The sequence below is a fragment of the Adiantum capillus-veneris genome, chromosome 11 (genome assembly GCF_014529385.1).
Source record: "Adiantum capillus-veneris isolate H3 chromosome 11, ASM1452938v2, whole genome shotgun sequence".
NCBI classification, from domain to species: domain Eukaryota; kingdom Viridiplantae; phylum Streptophyta; class Polypodiopsida; order Polypodiales; family Pteridaceae; genus Adiantum; species Adiantum capillus-veneris.
This window is the reverse complement of record NC_140941.1, coordinates 23,123,549-23,141,258: the sequence shown is the minus strand read 5'-3', so window position 1 is coordinate 23,141,258 and position 17,710 is coordinate 23,123,549. Positions and strand designations below refer to the sequence as shown.

The following is a 17,710-nucleotide window of genomic DNA, read 5'->3' as shown; positions in this document are numbered from 1 at the left end:
TTGAAAAGAGGCCATGCACAAAAGTTCACATTGAAACTTGCATGCAACTCATGATTTATCATTTATCTACCTATCTATCTATATATCTGAGTCACTTTCCCTGAGTATTGACATTATGTTAGAGCCAGAAAGCTATGTTGTAGACGTCTGTCGTGGCGACCCGCTAACATTGGTGCCGTTGCTGGGGATCGAACCCGGGTCACCCGTGTGACAGGCGTGACAATGTCTAGAAACAATGCTCTACATTGCAACTCTCTCTTCTTTTTCTTCTTCCTCATCCTCCTGTGATATTAAAACTTCCCTTCCTCTCTCTCTCTCTCTCTCTCTCTCTCTCTCTCTCTCCCATTCCTATTTTGTGTCTATGAATCTAAATCTTTGAGCTCTCTTGGCACGATAAATATAAACAAAAAGGAATGTGAGAGAGCGTGTATGTAATTTTCACGCTATAGAATGTGCATGAAGGTAGCAGCTCAAGATGTAGACGCTCAGACGCTCACACACACACACACACACACACACACACACACACAGAGAGAGAGAGAGAGAGAGAGAGAGAGAGGAGAGAGAGAGAGGATGATGTTGTCTTGGGGGGTTCACTATTCAATACCCCCCTATATAACCGGTGTTCGCGGGGTAATAAAAAAACCCCTCTTTTAGCATGTCTAAATAAATAGAATGACCCCTTATTGTAGGATTTTCTTTCAAAATTGAATATAAAAACCCCTTATTTTAATTTATCTCTGTTAAATTGCTTCAATTTTTGCATTTTAAAACCCCTCCTTTTTGAACTCACATAATACATTACTATGATTACATAGTGCACCCCCCGAGGATGTTGTACGTATGTGGCCTATGCCAACAAGTGTAGTGACATTGTGGAATAAATCAATCCTTGTGAGATCAAAGCCATATTCACGTTGGTTGTGTAGCCTTCAAAAGGGTGGTGCAACGAGGTCAAGTGCTTGAATTGGTAGATGCACTGCAACTCCTCCTTCAGGCCTATGTTGCCACACTTTCAAAAGCTTCCAATGCGCCCTCAGGGACTCGGTTGTCAGCCCCTCAACTCTTTGCTCTCCACATGCAATACCAACATTAATGTTGGCTTCATTAAACTTTTCAGTTTGTCTTTACCTTTAAACTTTTCTTCAAAAACGAGAGAACCATGAGAGAGAGAGAGAGAGAGAGAGAGAGAGAGAGAGAGAGAGAGAGAGAGAGAGGAGGAGGAGGAGGAGGAGAAGCAATGTCAACATAGAAGAAGAGAATAATATCCTAAGAGCGATCTCGAGGGATCTGAGAGACATGGGATATACTATCTGCTTTGGATAGCTCTCTAAACTCTCAATGAGTTGATCTAGCGCCACATGATTTTGCAATGAACATATAGCACGAGTTTGATTATCTATAAGAATCACATTCAAGGAGCAAGATGCTTTTAGTTGTTTTGGTGGGTTCAAGCTAATTATATCAATTCTTGCATGCCATCAAATTCAACTACTTTTTTGGAGAAATTAGTTGAATGGAATCCCGTTGCATCCACCTTCTCAAATAACTTGAGAAGGTGGATTCAGCTCAAATAACTTGAGCTGAATCCCACTACCTCCAACTTCTGAAGGAACTTGGTGCTGAAATCAACTCGTGATTGAACATCTTCAGACATTCGGACAAAGATAAGCTTCTCATATAATGCAAGCCCTCAATGTACTTGATGGAGGTTGCACCAACTTGGAAACCAAAGACTTGAATGATTGGCCCATTGAGGGGCATCACACGTGTCTAAGCAGGTTGTAGGGTGCCGCAAATGCAAGAGGCAGCAGCTCTTATAGTTAAAACACTAGTCATGGAAAACCATAGGCCACTTTCCAATCGATAAGAGCTTCACAATTGGACATCTACACTAGAAGATGGAAGCCAACCACGTGTTAGAGACTACAAGAAGAGGGAGTGTGGGTTCATGAACTATAAAACAATGTGTGGGCAGGAGGTGAACAAGGGACATGAGGAGCTGATGGACATAGGAAAAATATGCCATTGCACCCAAAGAAGAGCAAGGGTTTCTCTCAAGATGCAAGTATCTATTCGTAAAACTTGAAGACATAGCCTATGGCATTGCATAAAAGTTAAACGAGGTAAACATATTTATAAAGCTCGATTGTTTTTCTTCGTGGTGGTTGTGGTGGTCATCAAGGGGGTTTCTTGGGAAAAAACATTCTTCTACACCAAGCATGATGTCTATCTATATGGAAGCACCAAAAAATTTTAGTGATCTTTTGCTTTCGTAGGAAGCACCTTCGTCGTCGGAGGCGGTGGGAGTCTCACTTGTCTTTGAAATTTTAAGGACAAGGCGCCCATTGCCTAACCAAAATGAACCCTGTAGTACAGACACCATAAGGACCAATGTTTCCAAAAAAAAAAAAAAAGCGCTCTCTTTTCGTGTTGAACAAACATGCCATGTTTAAAAGTTAATATTGAAAATTGGGGAACATCGATGCCCCTCTTTTCATGTTGAAAAGAGGCCATGAGCAATTGAAACTTGCATGCAACTTATGATTTATCATTTATCTATCTCTCTATCTATCTATATATATATATATGTGTATATATATATCATGAACCTTATGTGTTTCCACTCTGACAAGCAAACTGGTATTATATTTTAATGGTGGGGAGAGTGATGAGGGTATTCCAGGTGCAAGTGTAGGGAGAGCATGTATGTAATTCCCACGCTGTAGAATGTGCATGAAGGTAGCACTCAAGATTTAGACGCTTGGACGCTCACACACACACACACACGCACACAGATGATGTTGTCTTGGGGGGTTCACTATTCAATACCCCCCTTTATAACGGGCGTTCGCGGGGTAATAAAAAAACCCTTCTTTTAACATGTCTAAGTGAATAGAATGATCCCTTATTTTAGTTTTTTTTTTCAAAATTGAATATAAAAAACCCTTAGTTTAATTTATTTCTATTAAATTGCTTAATTTTTTTCATTTTAAACCCCCTCCTTTTTGAACTCACATGATACATTAATGTGATTACATAGTGCACCCCCCGAGGATGTTGTACGTATGTGGCCTATGCCAACAAGTGTAGTCACATTGTGGAATAAATCAATCCTTGTGAGATCAAAGTCATATTCAAGTTGGTTGTGTAGCCTTCAAAAGGGTGGTGCAACGAGGTCAAGTGCTTGAATTGGTAGATGCACTGCAACTCCTCCTTCAGGCCTGTGTTGCCAAACTTTCAAAAGCTTCCAAGGCACCCTTAGGGCCTCGGTTGTCAGCCCTTCAACTCTCTGCTCTCCACATGCAGTACCAACATCAATGTCGGCGTCATTCAGCTATGGCCTCCCTTTTTCATCTCAATTTGTCTTTACCTTTAAACTTTTCTTCAAAAATGAGAGAACCATGAGAGAGAGAGAGAGAGAGAGAGAGAGAGAGAGAGAGAGAGAGAGAGCAGGAGGAGGAGGAGGAGGAGGAGGAGGAGGAGGAGGAGCGGCAACATAAGAAGAAGAGAATAATATCCTAAAAGCGACTCCGAAGGACCTAAGAGAGAGGGGATATACTATCTGTTATGGATAGCTCTCTAAACTCTCAATGAGATGATCTAGGCTCTAGCACCACATGATTTTGCAATGAACGTATAGCACAAGTCTCTTAAATGCTGTGAATCTTGATTATCTATAAGAATCACATTCAAGGAGCAAGATGATTTTAGTTGTTTTGGTGGAGTCAAGCTATTTATATCAATTCTTGCATGCCATCAAATTCAACTACTTTTTCGGAGCTCTCTATCTGCTTTGGATAGCTCTCTAAACTCTCAATGAGTTGATCTAGCACCACATGATTTTGCAATGAACATATAGCACAAGTCTCTTAAATGCTGTGCATCTTGATTATCTATAAGAATCACATTCAAGGAGCACGATATTTTTAGTTGTTTTGGTGGACTCAAGCGATTTATATGAATTCTTGCATGCCATCAAATTTAACTACTTTTTTGAAGCAATTTTTTGTATGGAATCCCGTTGCATCCACCTTCTCAAGTAGCTTGAGGTCAATCCCATTGCATCCAACTTTTGAAGGAACTTGGTGCTGCATGTCAACTCGCAATCGAACATCTTTAGACATTCGGACAAAGATAATCTTCTCATATAATGCAAGCCTCCGATGTATTTTATGGAGGTTGCACCAACTTGGAAACCAAAGACTTGAATGATTGGCCCATTGAGAGGCATCACATGTGTCTAAGCAGGTTGTAGGGTGCCGCAAATGCAAGAGGCAACAACTCTTATAGTTAAAACACCAGCCTTGGAAAACCATAGGCCACTTTCGAATGGATAAGAGCTTCACAATTGGACATTTATACTAGAAGATGAAAGCCAACCACGTGTTAGAGACTACAAGAAGAGGGAGTGTGGGTTCATGAACGATAAGACAATCTGTGGGCAGGAGGTGAACAAGGGACATGAGGAGCTGAAGGACATAGGAAAAATATGCCATTGCACCTAAAGGAGAGCAAGAGTTTCTCTCAAGATGCAAGTATCTATTCTTAAAACTTAAGGGCATAGCCTATGGCATTACGTGAAAGTTAAATGAGATAAACATATTTATAAAGCTTGATTGTTTTTCTTCGTGGTGGTTGTGGTGGTGATGGTGGTCATCAATGGGGTTTTCATAAAGAGATTGTTTTTCTTCATGGTGGTGGTGGTCATCAAGCGGGTTTCTTGGGAAAAACATTCTGCTACACCAAGCATGATGTCTAGACACCATAAGGACGAATGTTTCCAAAAAAAAACAAAACCCTCTCTTTTCGTGTTGAACAAACGTGCCATGTTCAAAAGTTGATATGTTACATAGATATACTTTCGCCGGCTAGATTTTAAATTTCCTGTTGGGGGAAAATTTGAATTCCAATAAATTAAACGTTTTACCTGTTTGAATTCCAAAATTGTCCTTTGATTGATTTCTTAATACTAAAGGTTTGACTCCCTTAAACTACCAAATAAAGAGGCTCTCCTATACTCCATTCTCTTCCTAATGTCTTCAAACAATCATAGAAGAAAATGTGTGAAAGGGGATGTGTGTGTGTGTGTGTGTGTGTGTGCGCGCGCGCGTGCGTGCGTGCGTGTGTGTGTGTGTGTGTGTGTGTGTGTGTGTGTGTGTGTGAGAGAGAGAGAGAGAGAGAGAGAGAGAGAGAGTAGCCAGACCAACCTCCACCTCTATGCAATCCTCATGCACGCCAAGTTGATGATAGCAGCTTATCTCATCCGATAGGTCTTGTAAACCAAAGGACAAAGTAGAGGCATATGATATGAATGGCAAACCAAATCAAGTAGAGGACAAACCATACCTTCACATATGTGGAGCACCAACATGGACAAGATTCTTCAAATACCAAGTTGCTTGATGCCTCGGGGGGGTCACTTAATAATTATGCGACTATCACATGAATGCAACAGAAAGGGTTATTAATTTCATTTTTTCTTACATTTTTACATACATAAGGGTATCATTGGATGGAATTGAGAAAAAAATTTACAGATTGAATAGGAAAAGCGTGTATTTTATTTGTCAAAATTTCATAGATAAAAAGTTTTATAAATAGTCCTTGAACGCACACCATATACACAATTTATACATATCCCCCCCCCCCCCCCCCCCCCCCCCCAGCCTCATGCCATCCAACATCATTAACATGAAATGGCCAACACTAATTCAATAGTTAACAGTATGGTGCAGAACGTACACACAAGGGTAGGAACTTGCTATCATGTCGTGGCACATACACAATGTGTAATAAAACAAGGTGAAGAATCACGATGGCCTGTGATACCAATGATGGATTAAGATGAAATCCCTTTCTCAGAGGATTGGCAAGAAGAGAGAATAAGGTTGTGGTATTGAAGCTCTGTCGATGCAATGCGTAGCAATAAGCTTCCTATCCAAGTTGTGGACCCCCTAACCTTCTACAGGCATCTAGTACAGTAAGCCATACTACAAAATCCGGATGGCAGGGTAAGCCCTTAATCCTGAACATGGCCTGATGTAAATTACCCATCCGGGCAAATAGATCAATCATGCATGTGTGGTGCTGGCAAGTTGGGACGATGCCAAAATCCTTGCTCATGGATTCAAAAAACAGCTCGCCTCTCTTCACCAACGCTGCCTGACTACACGTACAAAAATAAAATCCCAAACATTCTTGAATCTGGAGTTTGACCCTCTCTTCTCATTTTATCAAGGAGGACAAATGCTCCTTCATTATCTCCCAACTATGCATGTCCTGATATCAAGACATTCCATGAGATTACATCACGAAAGAGAAGATTGTTAAATACTTCTTCAGCTTTGCAAAGCCAGCCACACTTTGCATACATGTCCATCAAAGCATTGCACACAGTAATGTCTGATTTGAGTAAACCTCTCCTAGCTATTTCCACATGTAAGTCTTCACCCTTGTCAGTTGCACCTGCACTGCCGCAAGCCTTCAAGCTGCTAACAAAGGTTGGAAGGATTCCTTCTTCTTGCATGTGTTGTAACCAATCTAGAGCATCTTCATTGTGTTCCTGCTATGCAAATCCTGAGATTAGAGCATTCCAGGAGATATGGTTGTGAGCAGGAAGATTGTAAGAGCTTTTGAAAACCAGCCTAACTTTGCATATATATTCACCAAGGTGTTGCTAAGCAAGAGATTGCCTCCAAAAGATTTGACATCTGAATCCAAAATTTCCTCGACCTGGTGTAATGCACTAACATTAAATGCATGAACATTAAAAGAGACTCTCAAATTGCAGAGTAATGTGATTACATCTGGCTGTATACTCATCTCCTCAACACAATTCAACACCTCCTTGCGACGTTCATACTTGGTGTAACCTGCAATCAAAGTGTTCCATAATACAAGATCCCGTCTTACAAGGCAGCTGAATGCCATTTGTGCTTCTTTAAGAAGACCACAATTGGCATATATATCGACCAATGCACTGCTAGCAACGGGATCTTATTCAAAGAACGTAGTCTCTGCAAATTTTGCGTGCAGTGACCTGCCCTGTTTTGCTGCTCCGATACTACCACAAGCTTTCAAGGAGCAAGCCAACAGAACGCCATCAGGAAAAGTCCCCTCAAGTTGCATCTGCTCAAGGCACATCAGTGCTTCTTCACCAAAGCCAATGTCATTATACCCCATGATTAAGGCAGTCCATGGAACTAAATCACGGACCAAAAGCTTGTCAAACACTTCCTACGCTAACATCACCAAACCACACTTGGCATACATGTCCACCAATGCAAATCCAAGAAGATTGTCAGAATTTGGCAACCCTTTTCGAGAGATCTCTGCATAAAGGTCACAACCCTTTTCAGACATTCTCAAAATGCCACACGCCTTCAAGCAACAAGCATATGTAACAGAATTTGGAGAGATCTTTTCCTTGTGCATTTGCTCTAGGCAATTCAATGCTTCCCTGCCACACTCATGGTCAACATAGCCTGTAATCAAGGCGTTCCATGAGACAAGATCTCGAGTTAGAAGGTCGTCAAACACTTCTTGAGCATGGATGAGCCAGCCATAGTTGGCATACATGTCAACCAATGCAGTGGAAACAACGAGATTTTTTACTGTCGGCCCTCTTCTTTCAATCTCAGAATGTATGTCTTTGCCCTTTATTGCATTTCCCATGCTGCCACAAGCCTTTAAGCTTAACGCATATGTGACCGCATCTGGAACAACACCACAATGTTGCATTTTCTCTAAACATTTCATTGCGTGCTCACCATATTCAAGCTTGGCATACCTTGGGATCATCGCATTCCAGGAGTTTACATCTCTTACAGAAAGCTTGTCAAACACCTCTTGAGATTTCGTAATCAAGCCCCACTTGGCATACATATCTACAAGTGAATTACCAATCACAAGGTTTTTTTGAAGTAAAGCGTGTCTGCTAATATGAGCATGGATCTCTTGACCCTTGATTATTGCTCTAGTGAGTCCCACAAGCTTTCACAATACAAACAAATGTGACAGCATTTGGAGAGACATCATCCCGTTGCATTTCTTGGTAACACTGCAATGCCTTCTCGCCTTGTTCATCTTTGAGATGGTATCTCAAACTTCCAAAGTGTCAAACACTTCTTGCGCTTTTGATGGAAATCCAGACTTGGAATACATATCTAATTGTGCGTTTCCAACAATAAGATTCCTTTTCAACAAGCCTTTATTGGCAATGTTAGCATGTAGATTTCTACCCTTGTCCACAGCTCCAATACGACGACAAGCTTTTAGCATACACACGTAAGTGATTGCACCTGGAGACAATCCTCCGACTTGCATGTGTTCATACCACTCCAGTGATGCCTCGGCGCGCTCATACTTGACAAGGCCTCCGAGGAGTACATTCCAAGAGACAACATCTCGAATTCGAAGCTCATCAAATATTCTTGTTCTTTCTCGAAAACCCCACATTTTGCATACATGTTGATTAGGGTGTTGCCAATCAAGAGGTGTTGCCCTAATAACCCTCTTTCTCCAATATGCGCATGAATGTTGCTACCCCTAACCACGTCTTTTAAGTCACTTTCCCACTCAACATTCACACACACACACTCTCAATTCAGCTCAAAGGAGGCAAATTGCTGTTGTTTAGACTCAATGAAACTTAGCCCAACACCAATGGAACAAATAGTTTACACAATATTGAGGAAATACACCAGATACAACCACAAAGTTAAGCAGAGGTTTCATTCACCGGAGAAGATTACACAAAAAAACAACAGAAAATCTGTGAGGAATTTGGCAAAATGGACAGCACCATTGCGTCTGGAACGCCCAAAAACCCCACCTTACAATGTCACTGTGCTCAAATCCGACCTCGGATGAGCAGTTTAGGGCCAAAAAATGCTCCAAAAACAGCAAAAACACACTTGCGGCTGTTCCTCCTCTCTTCTCCACATTTTTTCTGATCTTCTCTCAGTTTTTTCAGTTCCCACACTTAGCTTTATTAGTTGGGCACCCTTGGCCTTTTAGATGACCTCAAACGGACCCCGAACAGGCCAAAAACTGACCTCGCAGTGCATAGTTGTCACCTTTTTGCATCATCCGCACACCTGGCACTCATCTCTTTTCAATAATGCGTCTCGCAACCACGTGAAGTGGCCCCAAAAAGTGGTCCTAATGATGACCTTTCTGCATAACTCTCACAAGAAAACGCCCACGTTGTGTCCGTCCTTATCCGCGTGCAAACATTGACCCCGTTCGCCCTCCTGACGCCACTAGATGCCATCTGACGCACCTGCTTACCTCATGTCGTCGGCCCGCGGATAGCTTCCTCGAGAAGTTTTACGCACTATAAACTCCTCATTATTGTAGAAAAAACATACTGGTACTGGTGATAGTGAAAATCGATGCACTATGTACATGCTGTCCTACCTGTACACATGTGGGCCCCACATAACCACCTGGCTCTGGAAAATGGGCAATTCTTTATTTGATGCACCATGCATGTGTATGTACATATGCACAATCCCTTGATCCAAAAAAATCCTGACAACGTATATTGTCAAGCTTACTATTGTTGTTATTACTGTGTAAGTTATCGCTCTGATTACCTCAAATTTGGGTGCTTCTTTCTATTTTACATACAAAATTAAAGTACATGATACTTCTCATAAAAATACAAAAAAAATGGTATTGACACATAAAAAGATGGTTATATGGATATATTAGCTTGTGCAAGGCATCTGGCCTCTCCGTCACCAATGATGGCCCACAAGTAGGATATGCATCTATGGCCTAATGTGGATAGCCCTACACAAAACAAAAGAGGCTCACACTCTTCTCCTGAATGCCACATGCATTTCACTTGAGAAACTACATCTTTGTATTCATTGCATATTTTGAAAGGCTTTACACAGTGGTCATGGTGGAGAGGGGGAATGGGGAACACACCCGACACACACGCAATGGCCCCTATATAGCTCAGGGTATTCACAACACCCCTGTCCTCTCGAAAACACCTTCAAAACAAGAAACTCACACTAGCAGGGCCTTGCCTGCACTTCGCCCAACGCACACATGCTTTGCAAAATCCTCAGACAGCTACCACACCGATCTTGCCCGCTTCCAGCTCTTCCACATCTCCACACCTCTCTCTCTTTCTCTCTCACACATACAAGGGGCCCGGGGGTCGCACACCGGCACCACACACCCTAGAGACGAGCAAAGAAGAAAGGGGGGAAGGGGGAAAAGACGACGCCAAAAAATGGCAATGATAACTCCTCCTTCAATGAAAAAAACCCATTCACAAGACCCGTACAGTCTGCTCTAAGACGCACCATGGCTATCATTGTTTCACACAGAGGGGCACACACCTCCCTCCATCCTTGACTACGTCGACACACACATCAACAACAAATCCACCGTTGTCTTCGCTCGGTAGTAACTTTTTTTCTTGGCAACCCTCGCTGGCTTTCTTTTCTACGAAGCTCTCACCCTTCTGAGCCTCTTTGTAGACCATGCGTGCTGGGCTCGATCGTCGAACACGAGCGCTCGGGAAAATCTCTCCCTCCCCTTCCTTCTTTTTCCTTCCTCTTACTTCTCCTCTGTTTTTTCCTCTTAGCTTTGAGGGTCACTTTTTCCATTTTCAACTTACAATCAAAGACTTTAATCACCAAGCCTCCCTTTCGCATGCTTTCGGTGCTCAAGACCACACATCCTCATCAGGTTTCCGTTCAGCCCTGCCATATCAAATTTCCTCTTGCTGAATTTATATCCCAAGAGCCTCACCACATTTCAGCCATCCCACATCCTTGAACGGTGATCCATAATGCAGGAGAAACCCGACCCGCCTTTGTCACGATCGTGTGTGAGTTTGGCTTGAACGTATCCCAGTGTCCACAACTTTGATCAGTGCGACTCGACCTCTGGTTGATTTCCCACATCATATGCTTTCCCAAAACCTTGGCCACTCCGAAAAAAGTCCCTATTAGCACGCCTATCGACGTGGCTCGGTGAGCACGTACCCGACCCCCTGCAAATACTCCACAAGCCATAACTTGCTTGTCTGAGCTCCGAATGGCAAACAAAAAAGACCGGCATGATTGACAACTTGAGCTTTACACGTGTTTCCATTGATCCCATTTTTTGCCACCTGTCTGTACTTGCCCTGCCTGTCGGGACCTGCTAAGCCTTCTTTCTTTGGACTAGCATATCTTTCACACAGAAGCCCCGTTTGACGAGCCGTCTGGACGAGCTTCTAGAGCATCTTGAACACCACACTTCGGAACACATTTTCTGTATTTTGAACACCTTGACTTGTCGTCATCGTTATCTCACTTTGGAGGTCCCCCTGGCCTAAAAAACCACTTTAAGCACGCATTTCTCTTGCCACTATCCTGTTGAGGTCTCCCACACTGGCTTTATCCCTTTGCCATGCGCATGCTAGCACCCTTCGCACTGCATAGCACACTTCTCATTGCGGACCAACTTTGGTTGCACCATCATTGCCCACCCCCTTGTTGAACATTTATGTTCAACCACAAACACACTTATTGCACTTAAAAAACTGGCATACCAAAACAAACACTCTGGACATCACAAAATCACCTAGCATATGTACAAAACCTGGTATCTGCTACCCGCTGCCTTTGTTCATGCGGGTTGCCCAACCCCCTGCTTTACCTGTCATCAACCGCCTGGGTCAAACACCATGTACTGGTACCACTCTTCCGTCCACCTGTAACACCCTTGCATAATGCCATACCAAGGCACATAGCCAACTGCATACCCAAACCGCCAACAACATACTTCTATTATTCCATGCATCCCATGGCATACTACCCGCTTGCAACAAAGCACCTCCAAAAACACCAAATAGAGTGCCATCGTGCTCACCATCCTGTTCAATCAACACTCCTGACATACCTGACCCACCCTCCCATCCATGTAAAGCTAGATCCTCGTCTAGCAGATCCTGTACCTGTTCAACAGCACACTACACAGCCGTCTTTATTAGCATTCCCTTCAACCACCACTCATAGACCTCCTTTGAAAGCTTGGACACCGCCTTAGAATGCGCATCACCTGTCATATAGTGCACCAAATGCATAGGAAGCACCTCTAACTTTGAATTTTCTCTACCTTTCTCACATGCCATGCACTCAACTCCAACATCATCAAGATCTCCCTCATCAATCGGCCCTTCAAGGTTGATAATAAGCACCACTTGCTTGTCGGCTTCCATCACCTGCTCTTCAAGCATCTCTTCTACTACTGCATCATGCTCCATCAAGGAAGAGAGAAACTCATTCTCTATCTCATTATCCTCATCTTGATCTTCATCCATAAGCAAGCCCACCCTGTCATTCTTGGCAAAACCCTGCACATGTTGCACCACCACGGCACAGTCCACTGCCACTTTCATCAGCATGGCCATCAACATGGCACCGCAGATTACCTTCACCTGCATATCATCACCTGTAGGCTCGGGCTCCTCCACTTGGTCTCCACTGAACATATTAGTTTTCATTTCACCCTGCTCTTCACACACATCCCTCGTATCTCTACTCACATGCAAGAGATCGAACTCATCGTACCTTGACTGAGACGAATTGGTCTCCCAACTTGTGTCAACATCCAAAGAGCTACTTTCACTTGGCTCAACCTCGTCCTCTGTCTCAAGCTCGGGAAGCTCCTCTAGCTTCACCGCTTCAACCTCGTCTGCAAACCGCACTATTTGGCCCCTACCACACTTTAATGGAGCTTTACTAGCCACACCCTGACTTGGCAGCACATCCTTTGCCCGATTTGGAATCACATGTGCATCCTCCACAATTGGAGTCACTCTAGTCAGCATTTTCAGCATAGGAACCACCCTATCTCTCTGCAACCATAGAACCCTCGGTTCCTCTCGCACATGCACTTCTCTTTGCACAATCCTTGGCTCGGCTACCACCGCATCACACTGTCTTGGCATCACAGCGCCTTGCAAACTCTGCCTAGCTTCGCGCTTCTTCAAAATCTTTTTGGTCCACCCTCTCGCTAAAGCTACAGCCTCTTCATATGACACCGGGCCGTCTATCTCAACCTTGTCGCACACTTCCTCATGCAAGCAATCCAAAAACTTGCTCAATTTTAAAAACCCAACATTCTCAACACCAATGACCTTTATCAGCTTTCCCCAAAGGACTCAAACTCCCATAGGAACGCTTGAAAATCCGCTTCCAAGCCTTGCTTCAAATTGTCCAGCCTTCTCTTTACTTCATCCAACTACGCATGTGCTACATATTTGCTTCGAAAAGACGCTTCTAGTGCTTCATGATCCACCGTTTCCTCATTAGGCAGGCCATCGAACCATAGCCTCGCTTTACCATGAACCAGGTGAGGAAAAACCTGTACCACACCGTCTTCTCTCGACAAACCGCTTTCCAGCACGAACAACCCATAGTCTTGGAGCCAGGTTCCTGCATTTTCGACCCAAGGAAAATGGGAAATCCCGTCCAAGCCATTGCTTCTCTAGCAACACCTGCTCTTCAAAGGCCGCACCTTTGGCATCACAAAAATCACCGTTTCGACTTCAGCTATTCAACTTCAGCTAGGAGCATCACTGCCCTCCTCAATGGGGGCACCAGAAGATGGAGAGGGGGAATGGGGAACACACCCGACACACACGCAATGGCCCCTATATAGCTCAGGGCATTCACAGTACCCTTATCCTCTCGAAAACACCTTCAAAACAAGAAACTCACACTAGCAGGGCCTTGCCTGCACTTCGCCCAACGCACACATGCTTTGCACAATCCTTAGATAGCTACCACACCGATCTTGCCCGCTTCCAGCTCTTCCACATCTCCACCCCTCTCTCTCTTTCTCTCTCACACATACAAGGGGCCCGGGGGTCGCACATCCGCACCACACACCCTAGAGACGAGCAAAGAACAAAGGGGGGAAGGGGGAAAAGATGACGCCAAAAAATGGCAATGATAACTCCTCCTTCAATGAAAAAAACCCATTTACAAGACTCGTACAGTCTGCTCTAAGACGCACCATGGCTATCATTGTTTCACATAGAGGGGTACACACCTCCCTCCATACTTGACTACATCAACACACACATCGACGACAAATCCACCGTTGTCTTTGCTCGGTACTAACTTTTTTTCTTGGCAACTCTCGCTGGCTTTCTTTTCTACGAAGCTCTCACCCTTCCGAGCCTCTTCGTAGACCATGCGTGCCGGGCTCGATCGTCGAACACGAGTGCTCGGGAAAATCTCTGCCTCCCCTTCCTTCTGTTTCCTTCCTCTTACTTCTCCTCTGTTTTTTCCTCTTAGCTTTGAGGGTCACTTTTTCCATTTTCAACTTACAATCAAAGACTTTAATCACCAAGCCTCCCTTTCGCATGCCTTCGGTGCTCAAGACCACACATCCTCATCAGGTTTCCGTTCAGCCCTGCCATATCAAATTTCCTCTTGCTGAATTTATATCCCAAGAGCCTCACCACATTTCAGCCATCCCACATCCTTGAACGGTGATCGATAATGCAGGAGAAACCCGACCCGCCTTTGTCACGATCGTGTGTGAGTTTGGCTTGAACGTATCCCAGTGTCCACAACTTTGATCAGTGCGACTCGAACTCTAGTTGGTTTCCCACATCGTATGCTTTCCCAAAACCTTGGCCACTCCGAAAAAAGTCCCTATTAGCACGCCTATCGACGTGGCTCGGTGAGCACGTACCCGACCCCCTGCAAATACTCCACAGGCCATAACTTGCTTGTCTAAGCTCCGAATGGCAAACGGAAAAGACCGGCATGATCGACAACTTGAGCTTTACACGTGTTTCCATTGATCCCATTTTTTGCCACCTGTCTGTACATGCCCTGCTTGTCGGGACCTGCTAAGCCTTCTTTCTTTGGACTGGCATATCTTTCACACAGAAGCCTCGTTTGACGAGCCGTCTGGACGAGCTTCTAGAGCATCTTGAACACCACACTTCGGAACACATTTTCTGTATTTTGAACACCTTGAATTTCCGTCATCATTATCTCACTTTGGAGGCCCCCGTGGCCTAAAAAACCACTTTAAGCACGCATTTCCGTTGCCACTATCCTGCTGAGGTCTCCCACACTGGCTTTAGCCCTTTTCCATGCGCATGCTAGCACCCTTCGCACTGCATAGCACACTTCTCATTGCGGACCAACTTTGGTTGCACCAATGGTGGAAAGCTCTCTTGCTATGAAGAAATGTTGAGCAAGGAGCACAATAAAGGAGCTGTTGTTCAATTAAAACACTCTAAAATAGCGCGCACACTTTCAGACTATGCACAACACAAAACATTGACTCCACTTGTATCCATAACTCTTCAAACAATCATAGAAGTAAATGTGTGAATGTGGATGTGTGTGTGTGTGTGTGTGTGTGTGTGTGTGTGTGTGTGTGTGTGTGTGTGTGTGTGTGTGTGTGTGTGAGAGAGAGAGAGAGAGAGAGAGAGAGCATTGGTGAGCATGACAACACGAAGAAGGACGAGAGGAAATGCAGCGGCTTCTTCTTCTCTTCACACACATGGAGTCCCTCCTGGAAGCACTGTAGGAGGTGAGTGACACACCTCTTTGTAGATGTAGAGCTTGTTTGCATCTGTTAGCTGGGGTGGCGAGCACGAGTTTTTTCGTAAATGAAATATTATCGCGTATATTGCCGTACTTTCTATTGTTGTTATTACTGTGTAAGTTATCGCTATGATTACCTCAGATTTGGGCACTTCTTTCTATTTTACATAAAAAATTGAAGAACATGATATTTATCATAATAATTAAAAAATGGTATTGAGACATGAAACGATGGTTATATGGATAGATTAGCTTGTGCAAGGCATCTAGCCGCTCCGTCACCAATGATGGCCCACAAGTAGGACATGCATATGTGGCCTAATGTGGATAGCCATAGAGTGTGGTGCACAAAGACAAAAGAGGCTCGCACTCTTCTACCGAACACCACACACATTTCACCCGAGCAACTGCATCTTTCTATTCATTGCATATTCTGAAAGGCTTTACACATTGGTCACGGTGGAAAGCTCTCTTGTAGTGAAGAAATGTTGAGCAAGGAGCACAATAAAGGAGCTCTTGTTCAATTAAACCACTCTAAAATAGCGAGAGCACTTCACACTATGCACAACACAAAACGCTGACTCCACTTGTAGCCACAACTCTTCAAATAATCACAGAAGAAAATGTGTGAAGGTGGATGTGTATGTGTGGGTGTGTGCGTTGTTAGGAGTTTTCTGGAGCAAGGTATTGCGCATATGTATATACACATGCATGGTGCATAAAATAAAGGACTACCCATTCTCCAAAGCCAGGTGGTTACGTGAGGCCCACATGTGTACAGGTAGGACAACATATACATAGTGCATCGATTTTCACTATCACCAGTACCAGTATGTTTTTCTATAATGATAAGGAGTTGGTAGCATGTAAAACTTCTCGAGGAAGCTATCCACGGGCCGACGACATGAGGTAAGCAGGTGCGTCCAGCAGACACAACGTGGGTGTTTTTTTGTGATAATTATGCAAAAAGGTCTTCATGAAGACTATATTTGGGGGCCACTTCACGTGGTTGCGGGATGCATTATTGGAAAAAGTTGAGTGCCAGTTGTGCGGGTGATGCAAAAAGGTAACAAAAATACACTGTGTGGCCATTTTTTGGCATGTTCGGGGTCTGTTTGAGGTCAAGTAAAAGACCAAAGGTGCCCAAGTGATAAAGTAAAGTGTGGACAATGAAAAACCTGAGAAAAATGTGGAGAGGAGAGGAGGAACAGTCGCAACTAAGTTTTTGCTGTTTTTGGAGCTTGTTTTGGCCATAAACTGCTCATTTGAGGTCGGATTTGAGCACTTTGACATTGTAGACTGGGATTTTGGGCCATTTCGGACGTGATGGCACTGTTCATTTTGCCAAATTACTCACTGTTTTTTTGATGTTTTGGTTGTGTAAGTTTCTCCTATGAGCGAAGCCTCTGCTTCAATTTGTCATTGTATCTGGCATATTTTACCTATATTGTGTGAGCTATTTGCCCCATTGGTGTTGGCCTAAGCTCAATTGTATCTAAACATAAAAAATTCTCCTCTTTTGAACTGAGTTTTTTGAATGTGTGTGTGTGTGTGTGTGTGTGTGTGTGTCTCTGTGTGGAGTGAGCAAATGGATAGTCTCTCTCCTCTCACTCCATCGGTGTGGTCCCTGTCTTAGCCAGGTGGGTTGTGTAAGCCGAGTGCTACCCCATAGTGTGTGTGTGTATCATCCCAAGAGTGTGTGTCGGGTGATTATAGGGATGTTGTGTGTGTTCCATCCCGCTCATATCGTGTGTGTGTGTGTGTGTGTGTGTGTGTGTGTGTGTGTGTGTGTGTGTGTGTGTGTGTGTGTGTGTGTGTGTGTGTGTGTGTGTGTGTGTGTGTGTGTGTGAGAGAGAGAGAGAGAGAGAGAGAGGTTATAATCGTTTTTATCTACCCTTAGCATTACTGTGAAACGCTTTGGAGATCAAATATTCAAATTTGATATTTTTCTCCATTTTACCAAAACAATTAGAGCATTTGATATTTCTCCCTCAAAATTAGACAAAAAAATGATAGATATTTGATCATTAAATTAATCACACATTTGATTAACATAAATTAGCATGCTTGATAAAATGTGTGTGTGTGTGTGTGTGTGTGTGTGTGTGTGTGTGTGT

At 43.7% G+C, this 17,710-nt stretch overlaps 1 pseudogene; it reads right to left on the bottom strand.

Annotated features, from left to right (window-relative positions):
• Nucleotides 1-5,752: 5,752 nt before the first annotated feature.
• LOC147446995 (pentatricopeptide repeat-containing protein At4g13650-like) lies at nucleotides 5,753-8,488 on the bottom strand (annotated as a pseudogene).
• Between the last annotated feature and the right edge of the window lie 9,222 nt (nucleotides 8,489-17,710).